Below are 20,181 nucleotides of genomic sequence, written 5' to 3' on the forward strand. Positions count from 1 at the left end.
GTGTCCTTTATAAGTAAAACATTCTTCTCATTGAACTGCATTAAACACATGAATCTTTTATTTATTTTCAAACTGAAATGAATGGAATTTCGACAGTTTGAGTCCGAACTACAGTTCTCCAAACCAAAACTAGATGGCGCTAGTAGGAACGGTGTTTCATTTTTATCCGCAGCTGATGTTGAATGAATGGCTGTTTTCGCTGTTCCACAAACGCACGTGATAAACGAAAATAACATAAAAGTTTTAACATTTTACCTGTTATTTTAAAATATAGGTGAATATTTCTATAATTTCTAGTTCTTTTTTCCACAGATATAGAAGATCGTGTATGTTTTTTTGGTAGCTTAAAAGATAATTCTATGGATTTAGGTGAATATGATTAATAACTAATTTTTTACATATAAACTACAAAAAGGAATTGCAGAGCACTATTATGTTTTATTTATATAATAAATGTATAATATTTTTAAGCTGTGAAAAATCTTATTCACAGATTAGAAACACACAAATCAGTACATTTCAAAGAAATAACCGACATCCTTTCACTAGATTTCATACATAGTAAAACTCAATTAATTAGAAGGGGCGGTTCATCCCGGATGGCACGTTTTGGGAGACGGTATTTTTTGCGTGAAATATCAATTTATAGCAGTTAGTGATATGGATCATTGAGGAAGGTAAGGAATAATGAGATTCTGAATCGCCAAACAGAATCAAATTGAGAAGAAAATAGCTCTTACTCTACAATACAGTTTTCAAAGAAATATCACGAGATTTTAACAGCTACATATTGTCGTTATACTTTTTTTTTTTATTCCGTCAAAACTTTCAAATGAAAATAACAAATGTCAGCTAGATTACCATCATAGTGACATTAAGAAGAAGAATGCTTCGTAAAGAGAGAAATATTTCAGAGTTTTATTTCCGTTATTGCTGGGGAAAATGAAACCGAAATGTAAAAGGGCAAAAAATTTTAACAGTTTTTCCTAAATATTGTAACACAAATGAGGACATTCCTCAAAATTGCAGTAAGTTTTACTAGTTGTGAGGAGTTTTCTAAAAAAATATATATATATATATATATATATATATATATTTATGAAACATTTAAAATCTACAAATGTTAACTTTGTATTTAGAAAATCCTTTCATACTGTCTATATAACAACTGGACAATTAAGTAGATCTCTACAATGTCATTTACGGTTTTTCGAATAAAAGACAAGCAAAATAATATGATTATAAAATGTTGGAATTAAAGTTTTTCTTCAAAAATAAAGTAGAATCTTAATTTATTTCCTCATATATCATTTTTTCAATTATTCATTCATATATCAGGATGAGCTGCAAATTCAGAAACCGTCGCAGACAGCAAACGTAAGGCTTACCCAAGACATCTAAAGGTCTATGCCACTGCCAGTCGACCGTAACGCTTTTTTTTTTTTTTTTTTTTTTTAAGCCACTGACAATTAAGATTGTTGCTAATTTATTTTATGCATTTTTATTCTCACAAATATATTGTAGATGCACAAAGCTAATGTAACCGATGCGGCAGAATTTGGAGTCGGCAAAAGTTTTAAAATTTAGTAAAACATATAGAAACAAAATTTAGGGAGGGCAACATTTTTTTAATTTGGTGCAGGCACTGAATAGCAGAATTTGCAGATTGCACTAGGCAGCAATATTTTATTATTTAGTGTTTAAGCACATCATACATACTCACCTCCTGTATTTAAAAAACATGGTATTACATATCAATGTGTAACTACCAGAGCTTAAACAGAGCCCAGCTCCGGTGCTTCTTAGTTTTTGAGGTAAATCGTCATTCTAGCGAAGCGCACCCAAAACGGAAAAGTTCCGGCACTTTTTGTATGCAAAGTGCCGACACTTTATATAAAGTGATTTTTTTATGTAAAAAACCCTGATAGAGATTGGCAATTTTAAAGAAAGAAAATGCATGCCAAAGGCTTATTGAATTTATGAGAAAGTGTAAATTTTTTCTTCCTGAAAGTTCTAAACGTCATTATCCTGGTCATGCACGTCCACTGCAAGCTCCTGTACACTTCTAGAACCAAATATGAGGGCTATACAATGTCACTTATACACAGCCTCGCGTTCGTTCTCACGTGTTGTGGTTGGATCGAATTCGAGAAAATTTTACCCTGTCATATTCTGCTTGACAGCTAGAATTGTATCGGCAAAGCATCGGGGTCAGAAAGTGTCGAACTCTTCTTTATTTTCAAATCTACACTTCTCCATTAAAATGTCTTTCCATATTTTCATATTGTTTCTAGCGTATTCTCTATTTCCATTAGTAACACTTTAATCATTCCATCTTTCTTTATTGGAGTGCTCAAAAAAGAATGTTATTTCTTTCTATCATCCCTTCATATAATACACTATAGTGTATATTCAGGGTTTAAAATCAGCCGCATGCCAGATGAGCCATTTCTTAGTTTTCAAATAAAACTGTAATTCCAGCCAAAGCCCCAAATAAAACGTGGTCCGATATTTTGTATTTAATTATTTATCATAAATTTAACAATTTATCATTATTACTCATATATTTTTTTCTTCCTTCCCGACGGCGTTCCATAAAGCTCCTGCAGTTGTAATTTTAAAAATTAAGCCTTGATCACCAGATATCATTTGAGAAAAAAAAAAAAAAAAAAAAAAAAAAAGCAGCTTATAAGCTTTAATAGAAAACTAATTACTTATTATAAATAAAATTTCTTCTTTGTTTACTTTAAGATTGGCACTGATTATTATTCCTCCCCCTCAAATAACATATTAAACTGTGTAAATAATATTATCTACTTTCTCTCTACAAGCCAGGAAAATAAGATTCTCTTAGGGTTTAATACAAATAAATTTTCGTCTTACCTGACTTGAAAGTGAAATTCAAATAACAAAAATAATATAATCCTTTAGTTTTGTGTAAATAAATGTGTTTTACATTTTGTGTTGTAGAAATAAAAATATTTTATACTTTTTGATTATACAATCACTGTTAAAATAAAACAGAAAAGTGAAAAAAATAAATTCAATCACTTGCATTATAATAAATGCTTCCAAGAAAAACCCAACCCAATTCTCTGCAATTTTCGATAACCGAGATATGACACAGCCTCAGTTAGCTAAATGCTTATTTGTAAATGATCATACATTCCACAAGACAAATAAAATAGTCTGAAAGAAACTATGTATCTTGTCATAACACTAAAATACAGCAATTATGGCTTACTGCCGTTCATATTTTAAAATAAAAATTTTCCTTTTCTTTGCTTTCCTTCGCCACATAGATACAGTGTCCACAAAGACCCTGAACAACTTTAAGAGCCTGTTGTTTAGAAATGGAACAATTTGCACCTTTGGTACTGGTCCACAGTTACCTTAGCAAAGTTCAAAGTTTTTGAGACAAGTTACAACTTACACAATCTTGACATGCTACAAAATTACCTCTGGCTGATGGCCCTCCAACCATTGGCAAATGCAATTAATCAATGCATTGAGACAAACTCTGGTTGTTTTTCTTTGTTGAAGAAAAATGGCCCTATAATCTTGTTATGCAGCATTCTACACAAAATACTCACTTTTGGGCGGTCTTGTGACGACTCCTCGTGACACAAGGATTTTTGGTTTCCCAAATCCTCACATTATGTGTATATTAAGCTAAATCAAATTGTTGGGAGAAAAACTTTGATGTATGTGTAGTAACACCACAAAATTTACCAAATATAAACACTACTTTACAACACTACTTTACTACATGAAGCATTACTTACAATAATAAGGAAAAGTTGTTCAGGTATTTTATAAGCATTCTATATAGTATAATGTATTGCCTTCTCTTTCCATTGAAAGATAAAGATATGAAACTTATTACAGTGAATGTAAGAGTAATGAGTACATATTCCACATTATATGCCCATTATTACATACTTTTGTGCTATAAGGTTTGAACTGTGTCTGGAAGAAAGAAAATGCTTAAGGCATGAACACTACTTAAGGCAGTACATGAATGTTTGTGCTGAATGAAATGCTGCTCATAATAGTATTCTACTTTCGCATAAAAATATATCACATATATAAATCATAAAAAAAATTCAGGGACTTTTCTTATGAGAAGGATTTCATAAAACACATTAATATGAATAGTTATGCTTGGTCTTATGCATTCCCTTTTCAAGTACTAAATTTTGTTCTATACTTCCTTATCTAAAACGAACAAAAATGATTTCTGTAATTTAATATTAAACAAAGTGCATAGATTTTTCCTGCCTTTGGGGAAATCCTTCACTCTGATTAAAATGCTGGTTTAATTCTTGCACCATTGCATGCATTATAAGCAGAAAGCACTGCACGAGAATGACTTGTGAAATCGACAGACGTAGAGAGATAAAACACTCATGAAGGTTTGGTTTGATTTATTTAATTACAGCAAAGCACTTGATGGCTATCTGTGTAAGGGAAGCGATGCCTTTGTGGTTGACTTTCTAAGGAAAACTATCTTGTATGCACATTAAACATGAGAAAGCCAATGAAAACAACTATGCAGCTAACCTGTTGCCCGGGATTCAAACCCCGCACTGAACTACCAGTGTTCAGTGACTTTATCGCTTGGCTGCTGGCAGGCAAAACATTGATAACAGTATGACATTTCATTTAAGTCTAATACTTAAATGTTTCGTTTCAAAGTTTCCTCTATGCCTCATTTTATCATGTGGTCACTCAGTCCAGAAATTTATGCAGATTTTATTAACAATTAACATAGTTTAAATTCAGACGAAGAATTGTAACCATATGACTTGTAGTAAGGATGTTTTGCCATTGCTATGGCTACCAACTTGCCTTGAACATGAAATTAATGTTAGACTCAGAATTATTTACTTGACATTAGGCCATACAAGTATTATTCTAATTTAGAGTTAGATCATCTACTCAAGTGTTAATTGCAGCTTCGAGCAGAACACAAGTATTACAGCAGTTCAATTGTTGTATGTTCCAGGCAGCAGCCAAAAGTCGAGTAGTCCTGGATTCAGAGCTGTAGCTAGGCTTTTCAGTGCCCAAGAAAGAGCAAGCAAAGATTTCATACCTCTCATTTGCCAAGAATGGAATACATTTCATTCTAATACTTTGCAATATCATTTTGGTGTCCATGGACAGATGTCCCCCCTTGCTATGCCACTGCTTAGACTTATATTTGCATTATGTTAATTTGAACTTGAAAGTAACAAGGAAAATAAAGTTAAATGAATATTTTACTTTTTGTGCATTTAGTTGCTTCTACAGTCAGTTAAGCTAAGGACAATAACTCGCCACCACAACTAAAGTAATATTTGGGGGGAAGATTGCCACAGGTGATTAATCAGTTAGAAAGACTCCAAAACCATTTCAAGACAAGTTAAAACTAATAAAGTTCATTCTTTCTCAAAACTCATACTTCAAACTTCCAGTTACTTCATGTGACTAATCTAGGCTGAAGCATAAATACAAATCACTAACCCTCAAAAAGTTGCCAATATGCACAGTCCCTTCTTAGAGTATATTGCCCATCCTTATCATGACGTGAGACGATAAGCAATACTTTCACTAGCACAATGTTGAGGATGATGTAGACTTTCCTCCAACATCTTTTGAAGGAACTACTTCATAAGGGTGCTCCATTATAAAGGTGCCTGCTCTCTTATGCCATGGGAGCACAAGTTGAAAAGACAAATCTTCATAAAAGTAATGCACCCTTTTGAATGACCAAATTCTAACATGAAAAATGTAACTTTCATAAGGGTTCTAGCATCTCCATGCCTGGGTATACTTATACAAGTTATACAAGTCTGGTATTTGCTTGCAAACTTAAATTATAATATTTTTACTATAGCCAGATATTACATTCACAGCTGCGGCTGCGACAAAGCAAAACCTGTAAATCTATAGGCCTGGCATTCTGTCCACCTTTCCCTATCCCTGACTCCGTTCATTACCTACTTAGATACAAAAGATATTTCCTAGTCATCTTGCAAATGTTAAGAAATATTCCATGTTAAAGACTGTATTTAATTACATTTGATTTAGTAAATTCACTGATAAAGGTAACAAACATTATTTTCATATACATAATTATATTCAAAAGCATAAAAAAATTAATGCTAATTAATGGCATTGGAGTTTTGCATCCATCAACTGGCCCAATTTAATTACTTTCATAGTTCTGCAAAATCTTAAATTTTTTATTAATATTCCATCAGTATTAAATGCAGAATTTGTGTGTGAAATTAATCGATTTCAGACATACAGCAACAACAAATGTTTACCTTACTAGCAGTTGAGGTATAACTAAATAGTGAAAAGGTATATATCATTAATTACATAGAAAAAAAATTAGTATCTTAAATTGATATAATTACTGAAATCATATAATTACACATTTCAGCTCCCAAGTAAACAATAAGTTTACAGCAGATAAATTTATTATTATACATGTAACTCATATATTTTGATTTTTAATATGTTTTGCTCTACAGTGAATTTAAACCTTGATGAAAAAGCTCTAATACAAAAATGAATCAATATATATTATCCTGAAAATTTCATATGTGTTTTCATTAATTGCTCAATATCAGAATTATCTCAACTAAGATTTGAAAATAACAAAATATTACATTTACAAATTAGAATGTGAAAATAAGATTGTTTTTGATGTAGATGGAAAAATTTTTTCAGTTTTTTTTTTTTTTTTCCCCTTTCAAAGTTTAAAATAACATGCATTTTTTTCGTTCACATATTGCTAGTTCCTACAGTATGTCACTCACTCACTGTGAGGTTTCATGCACATATGTTAAGATCATTAACATACCCTTGTATGCAAAATTAACAGACTTAGCAAATTATGCTTATTTTTATGAAAAGTATTGAAGCAAAGGTATTAATTATGCAAATATTTTGAGCTGAATACGCATCGTGTCTGCAGACCAGTAGTTGTGGAGGGGATATAAGAGCACAAGGGGTTTCAGCAACTTTTGGGCTCATACTCTTTTACGACATTTGTTGTGTTTCTCGCAAGAGTTAGGTAAGTTTTATAAGGTATCAGGTAAAATGAGTAGCCATAAAAGCATGGATGATGGAATGAGTGGGAATTGTCAGCAGATTGGAAGCAACCCAATCAAAGCACAGGCAGCTACACAGTTTGCTATAACGCTCACAGTTATCTGCAATTTACGGAAACAGTTTCAGGACACTGGATCCATATCGAAAAGACCTGGAAATGTTAAGCGTGGTGCAGACAACATGTGCATAAGATCAGACTTAAGTGGAGCACCGTGCTTTTAACAGATGAGTCGAGATTCAGCCCAGACATCAATTCTCAGTAAACCGAGCATAGAGAATTTACAGTTCCTCAGGGAAAAGGATCATTATGGTGGTGGAGGTGTAATCGTTTGGGCAGGGATTATGTTGAATAGCTGCACCACCCCTGCACGTTTTTGACAGAGGCTTCCTGACTGCTTTGAGGTATAAAGAGATCTTAGAACACTATATGTAAATTATCAGGAGAACAATTGTTCTTAGTTTTCTGTGAATGGATGACAGTGCTCATCTACACAGGACTTAGCTGGTTGACGATTACCTGGAAAGTGAGGACATTCACCATATGGATTGGCCAGCCAGATCTCCTGACTTTAACCTTTAAGGCAATTTCATCACACCATCCCCCTTCAAGAACCATAACGAAGTTAAAAACTGCCTTCTGGCAAGAGTGGGACTGATTGCCACAAGGTCTGACTGCCTCCTGTCCAGTATGCTATCACACTGCATGGCTGTGAGAGGGGACCATAACCTATGTTAGAGTCATTTTCACTTTAGTATCAAAATATGGGTTTGGGACATCCTTGCATTATGAACTATACTAATAATCATGTGTACATAAAATGACCTTTGAATGATACATTCCTTTTCCTGTTATAAATGTACACTGATGATCAAAATTAAAGGATAATGACAGAAATACAACATAGCTGATACTTAATGAAAAATTACTAATAGAAATTTGTACAAAGGCATTAGTTAACATAAATTAAAATATTTGGCAGTTAATTAGTCAAAAAATATTGAAATTAAAACCAGATTTATGGAAAATGATGAAAAAATTAAATCATCTCTTGTGGAAAAACATTTTTTTTTAATATGGTGTATGGTCACCTAGGTTGGATATGCAAACCTCAAATCTTGATTTCACAGATTTTGGCAGAGTGTTGATCAACTCTTGCAGAACTACATGCCACTCTTAAGTGCACTTTTAAGCTCCTGGACGGTCCGGGAAGGAATTTGCCGAGCTGAAAATCGGTGCCCCTAAGTCATCCTATACATACTCATTCTGGTTCAAGTTGGATGACTAAGGTTGCAAATCCATTTGAGTGATGTCTTCTGCTTGCAAGAATTCTGGCACCACATATGCTCGATGATCCTGAGCATATGTGGCGACTTAATGTTTCCTTGTTATTCATTAGCAAAAACTCTGGACCAACAGCACCTCTAAACAGTCTAACGTGGGGTTCTAATACCTCGTCCACATATTTCCGAGCAGTCACAGAACCTCCTTGAAAAATATGTAGAATCACTGTTCAGACTATATCTAAACTCATCAGTACACAATACTCAGGCCCAAATATCTTGGCACTACTGAACATGACAATGGTACCAGTTTAAACCGGCACCTCTGGAAGCTGGAGCAAGTGGTACACAAACCATTGTTTTTCTTGCATACAGTCCAACCTCGCTAAACTCTTATACAGCAGCAGAATAGCTAATTCGAGTTCCTGTGGCAGCCTAAAGGTCTGAAATAAAATCTCTTGTAGTTACTTTGCTGCTTTCTTCAGGCCAATGAAGACAGAAAACGGTCTTCTCATGCAATTGTTGCTCCTGGTCGCCCTTGATCAGGCTGTGTATCAACTGATCCAGTGCTTAAAAAGATGGCTCCAATCTCTTAATATGCTACTTTGAGGGATATTCAAATTTTGGGTGACCTCTGACTTCCATGATTCTACCAGTTATTCACTACTTTTGACCCTCACTTAAATGATGCCTTTGAGCCATACATAAGCCCACAAGAATGCATACTGGATACTGATCACTCAGACACGACATTCACTTTAAACAACACTACAGACCAAAATTCCAACATGCGTCCAGTGTGCACCACATTATCAATCACCAAATTTGCATATTTACAGCGCTAACGTATGCATGGAAGTGCAATTTTGTCTTCAATTGTATTTAATTAACATAAATAATTACCGCATTGGACATCAGTTGCAACATTTACTTAGTGAGCATATTTTTTCTCATTATCCTTTAATTTTGATGGCCAATGTATATTCATACCAAAATTCAGTAAAATGTGTACATTAGTTTTTCAGAACTTTGACATGATGTGATAATTCTCTTAATTTTGCACAAAAATGCATTTAAGACCTATATTTATTTAGTATATGAGTATAAAATATTAGTATAATATAGTTTCTAAACTGCATTTGTAACTTGACGATGCATTAATTTCAAAAAACATCTTCCATTGGTGAACTGGATTTTCTAGAGGCATTTCACATTCAAAAAAAAATTTTTCTGTTATAGTTAACAACCCTAATTCCAATCCATCTTTGCCTTCAGCCTTTAAAGAACTTATGTTTTAGTTCTGGTTTCATCAACAGATGGCGCCAGTAGCTTGACACTTGTCCGTTCTTTCTTATCTTTTCTTATCTAATGACTGTATCTTATCTCGTTCATTTGCAGCTGAGGATGACGGTTCGTTAAAACCATCAAAACTAGTCCTGTGAAAATTTGAAAATATAATGCTGATTTTTGTTTGACTTCTAAATTAGTACTTATTTGGTGTGTAACGTTATCATAATTGTCAATGTATGTCATAAAGGATAAGAAATTAATCAGAAAAGGTTTCACCCTAATGTTAAAAAAAATTGTGATATTGTTTTAAAAACCATGAAAAATATAAGAAATATTTTTTTCAAAAATACTGACTGTTATAGCTATAAAGTCTTCCGAATGCTTCAGAAAAATTAATGCATTTTTATTTAAAATTTATCAGGTTAAAAAGTAAAGAAAATATGTATAAATGTTTAATAATTTAAATTGGATATATTATGAATTAAATGCATTTTTATTTAAATCAATCAGATTAAAAAGTAAAAAGAAAAAAAAAATTAGAAATGCATCTATTGCTTTTAAATAGTTCAATTGTTTACCAATAACAGATAGATCAAAATACTGCATTTTAACCACTGAATCATGGGAGTTACTTAAAAATCTTCTTTTATTACCTTAGTTATTCATTGTTGCATGTTTTTCTAAACACTTTAAGCAACATATAAAAGCATAACAATGGCTTTAATATATAATGCAGTTCCAAGGGGGAAAAATTCAAATCCTTTATTTTTATTGACTGTTGTTATGTTACTTTACTGACTATTACAAGCAAATATGAATGTTATAATTCATATAGATTAATGTTTTCAACGACTTTTCAGCTATGCTCATATCACTGCTATTTCAGCAGGTATGGACTTAAAAGGAAGACCAAAATAAGTTATTTACTTTATAAAGATAAAAAAGTTTGAAAGTAATGAATTCCAAAATGTGTTGTTAATTTTTATAAGGATCATAATGGAAATATGGGCTTAATTAATCCTTTGGTGGTAATGAACAAGCTCAAATTGCAAACAAATTATCTACTAAGATGGGCACAAATGGGTTAAGGCTTGCACTAAGCATTCTGTCATAAAAAATATAAATCATATTCAAGATGTGGAATTTATTTTCCCACTAAGTGGAAGTAAACTGATCCTTTAAAAAACTGGATTCCTCATTTTGCGATTAAGCATAAATCGATATGGAATAAAGATTACATTATAGATATTTTTATTTGGTGGTAATTTAGCTACAGAAATGAGACAAAAAAAAAAAAAAAGAAAAAGAAAAAGAAAAAGAAAAAGAAAAAAGTTTAATAAACTTCTTTCAATAATATGACATAAATTTAGAGGCATTTTTAATGACTACACTTAGGTAAAAATTTGTATATTAGTCATGTTAGTTTAAGAAACAAAACTAGTAAAGATGATAATCTGAAGAGTATAAAACAACCATATAAAATTATTGAAGCTAACAAACTCAAGTTGAGTAGGTTTAACATGTATTCTCAAGATGAATATGTAGGTGACAAACATATCTGTTTAGGAACACTCAGGGAACTTTGTTATAACAAATTCATGAATCCTCTCCCTACCGAAATGAGTACTACGCATCTGATTTGAAGCAGTCCATGGAAAGAAAATTCAAAATTTTGGTAAATATATTCTCTAAAGTTTCAGAAGGTTCAATATTTATGTTATATTACTTATTCTTTAAACTTCTTCACTGTGTGAATTATTTGAAATTCAATTTATAGTAATTAAAATTCTACTACAAATATACAAAGTAGAACACCAAGTTACAGTTCTGCTTAGCATTCTGAGGTAAAAGCTGAAAATAAATTTAATTTAAGAAACTGACTGATAGAAAACAGGTGGTATTTTCAAATAGTGCTGGTCTGCAGAATTAGAAGTAATTACTGCTGATTTTGCTAAGCTTTAACGGTTAATATGCCTGAGAGAACGAAGAAACTAATAAAATGTTTAGACAGAAAGAAATTATATATTTATTATTAATTAAATACAAGTACTGTCTGTCTACAAGAAGAACAGCTCCTGCCACAGTGCCTGGCGGATGGCAGTCGCTATAGCAACAGGGCTAGTATATTTCAAATAAGAGCGAACCAAGGGTTGCTTTATTCTTATTTTGTTTTTGGCGACTGTTGGCTGAGGAGAAAAGTGTTTATCTTTCGTCTTCAAGACATCCCTACGAAAAATGGGTCAAGGCTCCTTTCTATGGCAACAGGCAGCAGCAGACTAACTGGCGAGAGCTTTTCTTATGATAGACAGACTGTAGTAGATTTTACTGGAACTTTTTCATGCAACAAATCATTAAAGAGAGCTTTTGACAGATAAAGAAAAATCCTGTTTGAAACAAAAGTTGTATACTTTATGCAAGTTTAAACTGAAAAAGAAAATACAGTTATGAAAGATTTAAATAATGCCTTACTCACTGCAAAGATTACTGCTGTTAAGGTTTGGCTTAATGAGCACTGTTATATTTGAAAAAGACAATAATGGTTAACTGACCTCAAATTTGTGCTATCTATCATAAAAAGAAACTTTTTAAAATTATTTTGCATCATACTGTGAAATTAAATACCAAAACACAATGGAAAATGAGTGCTGAGAAGACAATGTCATGCTAGAAATATCCATTTGTGATGTGTTCAGAAATTTTTCAGCAATAATGCATCAAAATGAAACAGATAAAAACTATTACTATATAAACCAGAATTTTCTGTTCTAAATTTTGAAATAAAAATAATATTGAGCTAAAATTTAAAGCTAAAAGTAATCCAATACTATTGTTTTAAGAGATCCAGTTCATTTTAGGCAATTAAAAATCGTGTTTTGAATCAAAACATAATTTTAACAGCACATTTGATATTAAGCACAGAATTTCAAATATGCTAAAAGAAAATTTATTTTGTGTTCCAAAAAATGTTTAAATGCATGCTTCGGTGTATCTGGATTATATTCTATAATTCAGCTCGAAAATTTTGATTTCTTCAATCATAGATAATGAGCTTTTTGTTTAATCTGAATCTTCACAGACTGAGGCAAATATTTATTTGGTAGTATGGTATATCAGTTCAAATTATCATCAGACAATTCAGGATATCACTAGGGTTGTTCACCAGTTGATGCATTTTAATGCCCGATCTTAATGGGAACTGCATACATGTCCCTTGTTGTATTATCTTCAAACAAAAGAAGGAACAAATATGGATATCGATAATTAAATATGACAAAGATTGAACAATAATGCTGACAGTGATCTCTTTTGCTTTTTGAAGATTGTCACAAGATATGACAGTCTTTACCACAATCGAAAAAATCTCAACAAGATTGCAGCAAAACACGATAGGAGTATTTTGACTCTCAAAGAACTGTCTATTCAGAATTCACTTTTGAAGACAGAGCATTATCCAGATATTTTACATCGTTAGCAGGTTGTTATATGGTCTACGATGCTAGGAAGTGGGCAATGGTATTATTTGTGTGGTGTTACACCTCCACATTGCATCCTAATGGTCATAGAACTCCATACCAGAAATGGCTATAAAGCATTTCCACATTTTGCTAAATCACTCAAATTAGCCCCCAGCAATCCATACCTCTTTTAAATCAAATAAGGTAAAATCAGTATCAAAGCACACATTAATGATAATTGTAAAAAAATATTTATAGTAATGCTTCTAAAAAGTTATACGAGTTTAGACAAATATCTGAAATTGCATAAGGGGATTGTTTTGAAAGCAGTTACATACAGGCATTTTAAACTACTTATGAGAAGAAGCAACATGCCAGTCCCTGAACTTTTAGATCCTACTGTGTGCTTTTAACAGTTTATTTACATTATTACATTCATATTTGACCTTTTAATTTTTTCCCTTTTCATAAAAAAAAGACAAATTTTATTTAAAATGTTTACTGCACTTTTGATTACACCTGCTTTTCTTAATGATATTTACTTAATTATACACTACCAATTAATTCCTATTTGTATGAAACAATTGTTTCAGTTTTGTTACTTTAGAATAATGAATGTACATAAAAATGCAGAACAAAAGTGATAGCGATATAGGCAAAAGTTAATAAATGATCAGGCTTTAAAACTAAAAGCGTAGAGAAAGTGTACTTCTAAAATCAACAAAATGCAATATAGATCAAAGTGGCACAAACTTCTGCTTTCATGAAGGTAAATTTAAAATCTTTGTGTGCTTATTGTGTCATTACTTCAAATTATATTTCATAAAAAATTTTGCAATAGGATAAATAAAACCTATATTAAATATGAAATTATAAACACAAATTTAATATAAAGTTCTGAACATTTTAAATACACTACATATCTGTGTCTTAAGTAAAAGTTCATAAGAATTCTTTAGGTGCATATGTGATGCAACAAATCCTCTTCTATACAGTGGAACCTCGAGACACGAGTTTAATTCGTTCCAGCACTGAGCTCGTATAGCGAATTTCTGGTATCTAGAAACAAACTTTCCCATTGAAAATAATGAAAATTTAATTAATCCATTCCACAACCCAAAAAACTTCAACATAAAAATCAATTTTCCCAATAAATAACACCGGTAAATAATCTAACCATAATTTATCTTTATCAGAGCTTCTGACATTGAATCACCTTTTAACTGCTTCTCATTAATCCACACCAACAATAGCTTCTCAACATCTTCTAGGAGTTTTGGATGGTGCTTAGAAGTAACAGTAACTCTTTGGCCTAATTTCTTCCTCCTTCTTTAGGAATAGTGCAGATCATCGAAGTCGAACAGCCATAAGTCTTCACCTATTCCGTCACTCTTACACCACGCTGATACTTATCTATGACTTCTTTCTTAATTTCAACGGCCATTGCCTCTTTCTTTTTCTTTGCAGAACTATCTGAGGCAACGATCTTCTTGGGAGGTATCGTAAAATAATTATTTTCATGTTAAATGTAAAAAAACAATTAACTCACAAGTGCACAAACACACAGCTCAAAGAACACTGAGTGATCTGACAAGGGGATTCCCCGAGTTGAGCCGGATCGGGAAATGGTGCCACGCATACTAACAGCCTGGCTCCTTGCTCGTTACTTGAGTCAATGCTGGTATTCGTTCATACTTTCCTCGTATATAGAGGTGCTTCTATCTTGAGGTTCCACTGTATTACCAGAAATCTATACACACACTGTATATTTATGCACTGTGTATATATGTAATAAATACACTATTAGAAGTACAATTTCAGCATGCAGAATGTAAACACTATCAATACATTACCACCATAACATACACTATTAGAAGAATGTACAAAAATAGCATGTATCAGAAGATTCATGGTCAATAATGATAATAATACAAGTTTTTCTCAACTTTCCTGTGGATTGCAGAAAAGGACCTCATGGGCAGTTCAAGGCCTCCAGTTGGCCTCACTTCATGAAACTATTTTTTCTTTAAACGAAGAGCTTATTATAAAATTCTGTTACATTTTATGAAATGCCACCAGTACAATGATTATTTAATTTAGTTTACTGGCAACTATGTAATTTATTTATGATCATTTGCCTCACTAAAATGATTATGTTATTTTGCTTTGTTGTTATAACTCTTTTAGGCGGTAATATATGGAACTTCAACCATTCTATGGGGAATTCTACGATATACATATATAAATACATAAAGAAACATAATATGAGGCTGTTAACTCTGAAAATTTGTGTGGCAATGAATATATCAAAATTCTACATATTCTAAAAATATCTTGGCATCAATCTGTCTGAATTGAAAAGATATCAAACCTGAGTGTCTTGAAACTTTCCTTGTAAAAAATATATTGTGAAATGTGTAAACATGAAATTTTCATTGATTGTGTGTAAAGCACTGAATACTGCTAACTATTTACAGTTCAGGGAGAAAAAAATTTAATTATTGAGCACCTTTATTTATCTGAAGAAAATTTCCATGCAGGAACATCTATGCAGATGAATTTTTATTTCTTACTTGAAACATAATGTAGTAATAACTTTTTTTTAAGAATAAAAAATGGTTTCGATGTCTTATTTCTTAATGTAGGATAAAATTACAGTACAAAAAAAAAGGGATAGCATGAACTTAAATCAACTTTATTACCTTCATTTTTTTACAATCTTGCTAATGAATTAGAAGATATTCAATATTAACTTCTGATGTACTTTATATTCAGCTTAATAAAGATTTCAGGAACATCCTAAAGGAAAAAAAATAGTAAAGAAAAAATTAAATTAACAAGCTTTGCTTAAAAGTCAATATATTATTAATGCATGCCTAGATCACATGGAATACTATTATATATTTTAAATTATGTTTTAATCATTATAGAATAAATATAAAAAAAGATTAATTTCTGAGCAACTGGCATACAATTATTAATTCAAGAGCAAGATTAAAAAAACAAAGATATTAAGCTATTCACGTAATAAACAATGAAAGTTGTATACTTATTTATGTTTTGAGAAGGAGGGGAGAAAAAAAAAAAAAAAGAGTTAAGAAAATTCAAATTTCCTTAAGAACTTATTTGTAATATTACTGAAAAAGCAAAAACAGCACATGTAGCTTAAGTATTTATTTGCTCATGGAAAAGCAGGCAAGAGTTATTTATGCTTATAGCAGTGACAAATTACAAGGGAAAGAGGATAGAAAATTTATGCTTAAAGATGCACTGAAAATATATTAATAATTTAAATGTCATTGTCTTAAAAAAGATAAATTGAATTTTAAGCAGCTGCAGATGATTTCAAGGACAACAGTCAAGAGTTGCATTCAGCTCAATCCCCTTTTTATCAGCTTTTACTACTTAAATTGGATCAAAGCCATCATGGCATACATCAATCACATTTAATTTATCAAGTCAGTGGACAAAGAGTAATGTAACAGGCGAGAAGCCAAAGAAGGACTGCATACAATTCATACTCCAAACTTGTATATATAGTGTTTACTAACATAGGGTGAGATAATTATTAACAACACTATGTTAATCAGGATTCTTGTTATTTTTGTTTGGATGGACAAATATTCATGAAGAAAATAGAGAAAAAATTAGAAAGTGGCCTAACCGCTGTAAGAATGCTAGAACAATGGTTGAGATGATATCCCAAACTCCTGTAGAACCCAAATCGGTAGTTTTCTGTTATCAGGACCGGATTCAGAAATGCATGTATGAATGTATATGCATTTATGCATATATGTATGCACATAAACCATTAATTACTAATAAAAAAGTTTATGCTTTACTGCAATTAAGTATTACTGGATACTTTCTGTTATAAGAAAACATGTGTAAAGCAATTTTCTGTAGAAAAATATGTGTGCCAACTTGATACATCCAGTGAGAAATGTGCTTTTGTCATCAGATCATTCCTTCTAAGATTTTTTCCCCCCTAAACATAATATATCTCTTACATTTAATTATCTGGATAAACACAGAACAAAACAGACTGACATACTTTAACAGCTTTTTATTGAAAACATATACAGTGTCTCACAAAAGTGATGGGACACTTGTGCTTTACAAAAGGAAACTCTAGTAAAATAAATTAAAAAAACATGTAAAAATTTTTTGTGGGTGTGTTTCATATTTAAATTTAGTAACAATTATTACATAACATACATTTTCTCAAAATATTAAAATATTAATTTAATAAAAATACAATTGTTTAGAACGGAGCAAAAAATGGCTCACATAACTGATGGGACACTTACTTTTCCATCAAATATTTATCCAAAAATTTTATTCAATCAAATATTTATTAGTATTTTGTTGGATTTCCTTTTACTTCTAAAACATGATTTAATGTTCTTGGGATGGATTCGACTAATTTTTTTGTGATTTCTGGAGTGATTTTACCCCATACTTCTTGAAGCACCGATTTTAATTGTTGTTTTGAAGAAATGGTGTGTTTGAGAATTCTTGATTCCAATTCTTGCCAAATATTCTGTATGGGATTTAAGTCTGAAGATTGTGGTGGTGTTTTTATTATTTCAGGAGAGTTATACAGCAGCCAGAGTCTAATGTTCAAAGCAGTGTGTGGGGGGTCATTGTCCTGGTAGAATTCAAAATCGTTATGAAGGATTCAATTTTCTCGCTGAAGATTTCAAATTTTGATTTAAAATGTCAATATACTTGCACTGATCCATTATACTGTCAATAAAAACAAGAGTACCAACTCCAGCGGACGACATACACCCCCATACAATAACTACTCCTCCACCATGTTATACTGTTGGCACCAAGTTCTGTTTTCGAAATTCTTCCCTGGGTTTTCTCCACACCAAGATTCTATGGTCAGAACCAAATATATTAAATTTACTCTCATCAGCAAATATAACTTCATTCCAGTAATCAGAATTCTTATTTATTTATGTTGGATTTTGCGAAAGCCAGTCTGAGTTTTCTATTCGTTTCACTTACGAAGAATTTTTTCTGGCTGCTCTACCGTGATATCCAGCAGATCGAATTACTCTTCTTATAGTCTCAGGTTTAACAATTACTCCATATAATGATTGTAAATCAGCAGCAACTTTAGGAGCACTCATTCTTGGATTTTTTTTACTATTTCGAACGATAATTTGCTTTATTCCATTGGATAGCTTTGATGGTCAGCCAGGTCTTCTTTTATCCTGAATCATATGATTCTTTTCATATCGTTTAATGATATTGTAAACTGTTAAATGATTCAAGTTAACTGTTTCAGGAGTTTCTCTAATAAATTTTCCATGTTCAATATGCAAATTAATAACTAATTTTCGAATTTCAGGCAAAGTTTCTTTTTGTTTAGCATTCATGGCTGCACAGAGCTAAAAAACACAAAATTTCCAAAACAAACTGGAGAGAAATACTGCAGACGATTTTATAAATTATTGCCAATTGCTTTTGAGTAAAAATAGAAATCCCAAAAAATATTTTTATTGTAGTATGTAGTAGTATCTAATGGTGTCCCATCACTTATGTGAACCATTTTTTGCTCCGTTTTAAACAATTGTATTTTTATTAAATTAATATTTTAAGAAAATGTATGTTATGTAATAATTGTTACTAAATTTAAGTATGAAATACATCCACAAAAAATGTTTACATGTTGTTTTAATTTATTTTATTACAGTTTCCTTTTGCAAAGCACAAGTGTCCCATCACTTTTGTGAGACACTGTACTTTGTAAATAAGAATACTGTTGCAAAGAAATGAATAACTAGTTTTATTTAATGCCAGCCAATTAGCTACATTTGCAAATTAGAAAATGTACTTCTGTAGAAAATTTTTTGATACAAGCTGTCCTATAATGAAAAAGACCCAAATAAATTAAGACTGGATTAAGTTTTAAGTAATCCAAAGTAAGCATAATTATTACAGTCAAAAGTCGTTAATCCGGACTCGTCGGGACTTCGGCGATTCCGGATTATCGATTTTTCCGGATTATAGATCATCAGTTTAAATCTGGTAGGATGGCATGCAGAAATTACAAAATTAAAAATATGAAACCGTAATTTATGAAAAAGAGGACAATTATGATATAAAGGGTATCAAAATTTACAAAAAGAAAAAGCTTAATATTTATTTGTTTACTTTATTAAACATTTCCTTCAATGTAAGTTGCTTCGTTTCATGTGATAATACTTTCTCTTTAATTCTATTAAACAGACATAATTTCTTGTTTAGTTACAAAGTTCCGCTGTTCAAGTCCTATAATTGCTGTGTTGAGAATACCGACTAATTTGTCAATCGAAATGTTTTCGTTTTCAATAACCTCTGGGTCACTTTCTTCACTATCGGAAGCGAATTATAATGACGAGGAACTTGATTTAAATCATATCAAAGACGGAGTACATCGAGATTAAATACTACACTTAGTACGGAATTATAAACCATATAAAATAAAAACATCTGCCCTGAAGATAAGGATAGTGCTGACAGATCAACTTCTAATCCGCCGCGTGAAATTGATAAACAGATTTCGGATTTCAAAACATACTTTCGCTTTGTAGATACAAATTACATATTAGTAAATATATATCGGAAATTCTATTTGACATAATCTTTCTAATCTATCATAATCTAATAATGACATTTCTGCCCCCCCCCTCTGCCGCAGAGCAGCGTGAAATTGATGAACAGATTTCGGATTTCAAAACATACTTTCGCTTTGTAGTAAATATATATCGGAAATTCTATTTGACATAAGCGAAAGTTCAAGCTTACTTTTATAAAATTGCTCTAACAGTCTGCAAAAAATAATAAGCCGGATCCAATTCGAAGATTAAGGAACAACGCAATCTGCAACATTAACTGAATTAGATAACTTTAGCTTAGCGTATAACTCCGTTACACATTAAACGCGCATGCGCACAAACATATTCGCAGCCGTAAGGGTCTTACGCGCTCTCGTAAACGCCTGTGCGCATGCGTGAACGCGACGCATGCACAGAAAGTTTGTAGTTTTGAGGTC

General features: G+C 31.7%; 2 protein-coding genes across 7 annotated transcripts in view; one reads left to right on the forward strand and one right to left on the reverse strand.

The window, feature by feature from the left end:
- LOC118201700 (caspase activity and apoptosis inhibitor 1-like) overlaps nucleotides 1–20,181 on the reverse strand; it is a 689,338-nt gene that overhangs the window by 648,054 nt on the left and 21,103 nt on the right. Inside the window, exon 2 of one of the 5 annotated variants that reach the window (XM_085818822.1) lies at nucleotides 15,833–15,929. The exons of the other annotated variants lie outside the window; for them this stretch is intronic. The gene's annotated coding sequence lies outside the window, so the exon portion shown is untranslated. The remainder of the gene's footprint in view (nucleotides 1–15,832; nucleotides 15,930–20,181) is intronic. 5 annotated transcript variants of the gene reach the window in all.
- LOC118182083 (uncharacterized) overlaps nucleotides 1–20,181 on the forward strand; it is a 362,084-nt gene that overhangs the window by 220,826 nt on the left and 121,077 nt on the right. The window lies entirely within an intron of this gene.

Source organism: Stegodyphus dumicola, chromosome 6, assembly GCF_044657685.1.
Source record: "Stegodyphus dumicola isolate Sdum_Otavi_A_Nest chromosome 6, ASM4465768v1".
NCBI classification, from domain to species: domain Eukaryota; kingdom Metazoa; phylum Arthropoda; class Arachnida; order Araneae; family Eresidae; genus Stegodyphus; species Stegodyphus dumicola.